This window comes from Belonocnema kinseyi, chromosome 1 (assembly GCF_010883055.1).
Source record: "Belonocnema kinseyi isolate 2016_QV_RU_SX_M_011 chromosome 1, B_treatae_v1, whole genome shotgun sequence".
NCBI classification, from domain to species: domain Eukaryota; kingdom Metazoa; phylum Arthropoda; class Insecta; order Hymenoptera; family Cynipidae; genus Belonocnema; species Belonocnema kinseyi.
Genome location: NC_046657.1, coordinates 82,387,653 through 82,391,022, shown reverse-complemented (window position 1 = coordinate 82,391,022; position 3,370 = coordinate 82,387,653).

Here is a 3,370-nt window from a genome sequence, read left to right as displayed (position 1 = left end):
GATTTTAATGTCATTTTAATCAAATTTGAAGCAAATTTTCACTTTTCGCGATTTTCTGCCTTTTCATCGCCGTATGGTGGGTTGAAATTATTGTAAAAAAAAAATCAAAACATGGTTTTCGATGAATTTTTTCCCGTAGAATTCGATTCTGAAGTCAAAAAAATAAAATTTTTCTTTATTTTTTTTTATTTAAAAAAAACCATGAAAAAACCGTAAAAAATGAGGTTTTTCGATCAAAACCCCATAAAAAAGTAGCTGGACCCTACATTTTTATTGCAAATTCGGATTCAGCGTCGAAAAATACATAAGAATATATAGGTCTGGTCAATTGCACAGACAGTTTTGTTTTTTTGTGGGACTGTGTTATTTATCATAGCATGCTACGTGCCAGTTGATAGTGATCCCAGAGAAGTAAAGGACGCCTTCTGAGACACTCTAAATGACACAATAAATATTTTCGATCGTGGTGAAAGAATGATTCTGCTAGGAGATATGAATGGATGAGTAGACATCCAAAATCAGGATACAGAAAGAGTACTAGGTAATTTTGGGGACTTAAGAACAAACTATAACGTAGATAAATTAGTTGGCTTATGCTTAGAAAGGGGCCTGTTTATTACCAATACTTGCGTCAGGCAGAATATGATCCACATGCACACATACATAAAGAAATCGGATGTGCTAATAGATTTCTAAAATGAAATACTCGAAAGCATATATAGGGCAACCTAGGAGGCGCTTATAAAAAAAATAAAGATATAGAGGTCACATGGACAAAGTTTCGGGCTATCATTGTTAGATGTGCGATGAAAGTGTGATAACACACGCAGAAGAAGTGAAGAAAATACAAAACCACTTCGAAAGAAGCAAAAAGCTGCTTCATAAAAAAATGAAGGGAAATAAAAATGTCTACAGAATTTGTCAACCTGAAAAATAGTAAAAGAGAAACGCTATATGATGCAGACGGGACGCTAGACGCTTTGGGAGACTATATTAGGAGACTATTTAAATATGAAACGGTACGACACCTCAACTTCGAAATAGAACACGATGCGTTAGAGAACTCAATCGAGAAAGTCCATGTCACTGCGGTGCCTGATAGGTTCTTCATATACTATTCTTGTGTTCATAATTTAGAATTTAATTTAAATTTAAATTTAAATGATTAAGAACCTTTAACAAATAAATAGTTATTTAAAATTTTTATATTGTATTATTATCAATAAATTGTGTTGTGCTCTATATTCGATAATGAGAAAAAGCTTTAAATTGGTGAATTTCTATTAGTACTTATATTAAGTCACTTCAATATTTGTATGAAAAACAAAATATTGAAAAAGCATTCTGTCTTACATCAAAATAGTGGTTTCTTTACTTCTAGACAATACCTCATCCTAAAAAAGTTTTTTAAAAATAAAAGACGTCTAGTATGTTCTTAAACATAATTCAAAAAATGCTGAGAAGAGGCGGGTCTGAAGAAAAAGTTATGGTCTGTTACATAGAGGGGGGAGGGGGGTCAAATGGTCGAAAATAATGTGACATAATATGTGAACACTCTCTTGCTTTATGTTTTAGGTACACCTAGAGATCCTGTAGGGAGAGGTGGAAGATGTGAACCCTCACCACTCAACTAGGGCCAACCGGAATGCGGAACTCGTCACAAAATAAAAAAATGTAAACAAAATTGAAACATATCTTTGACAACGCACGTGCGTAGAGTAAATTAATAAAAAAAAACTAACGTAAATTCTATGAATAAAGCGGAACCAGAAGTGATGAAAAGCGCAGGATTGTCAAACCAAAATTTTAAATAAATATACAATTTTGAAGAATAAAATAAGGAAGAACATAACATGAAATATAAACATTAGGCCGGAGTGAAAATGATTAAATTAGTCGAATCGTTTGAGCTGATCGAAAAATATTTGTGGGCTGGCATCCAAAGAATGTAAAGAAAATAAATTTTGAAATCGGTTAATTTCTTCTGTTGCCTTGTTTTATTTGAAAATGCGAATATTTGAAAATTCCAAAAAATTTATCTATTGCTTCGAAAAGTATGTCAAATTTGTTTGATGTACAGTTTTTGACAACTTGCTTAGACCAAGCTTCACACGAAAAAAATGACGGTGCGATTATGGCAGAACGATTTTTTCTAAGGAATAAGCTGATGGAATCATGTTATATACCCCCCCCCATGGAGGGAGGTTGTTAATGCATGGGGGAAATTTGTCAGTAGTATCCCGATTTTCAGAGAATAGCTAGTAAAGAGTTCAGAAAATATTTTTTTTAGATTAATAAATAAATAAATCCCCCCAATAAATCTAAAAAATTCTTTCCTGAACTCTTTACTAGATATTCACTGAAAAAACGGGATACCATTGAAAAATTTCCCTGCATGCATTGAAAACCCTAATATATGGGGGAGGGGTATGTATATAAATTGATTCCATCAGCTTATTCCTACGAAAATATCATTTTGCCGTAATAGCACCATTATTTGTTGCGTCTGTAAGCTTAGTCTAAGCAATTTGTCAAAATCGCAAGAAAGCAAAATGGGCCATTTTGTAACGCTGTTAACATCACTACAAATTTTTTTTTGAAAAAACAAAACTGCAGTATGTTTCTTGAATTGTGTTGGAATACTGATAAGGCAGCGCCGCTCGTCGCAACCTCTGTGAGTACGTCTAGCCTGTAAGTGCGCATGGGCGCTCTAGGGTGCTATCTATCGATCCCCACTTCGATCTCACTCTCTTGTAGTATATAACGCGTCGTTCTGCTTGATTGACAGACTGCAAAAATCAGAAATTTTTCAAGTTGATTACTTTTTTTCTTATTATGCTGCAAAAATAGGCATGATAAACGTAGTCGAAGACCGAACAAGAGGCTTACGAAATCCAGCTCCACTCTTTACCACAAGAGCTGTTATGCGCTGTGTCCGTGAGCTCCACTGGCTTGCGCCTAAAGATGTAGTGGTAAGTGGTGGTGGTGCTTTTTATTGACGCCCCCCCACTACTCAAATGCATGCTTGCGGACTCGGCTACGATCGCCCGTACTGTAAAATTCAGCTTTGGCGCGTAAGGTGCCTTTCTTCGTGGACGGTCACATATATTGTAACTAAGTTTCCCAAATTTCGTGTGCCTGCCGCTAAACATGACCTGGCCGAAGAAGGCCCAGGTGAAAAACCTAGCCACAAGAAGGCTGCCACTTACCTGTCTGTCAGGCCTGAATAGACCGAGTTCGCGGGTCACACACTTCTAGCCCACGAAATCAGGTCTCAGGAATATTGTTGGAATATTGATGAGGCAGCGTCGCTCGGTGCAGCCTCTGTGAGTACCTCTAGCCTGTAAGTGCGCATGTGCGCTTTATGGTA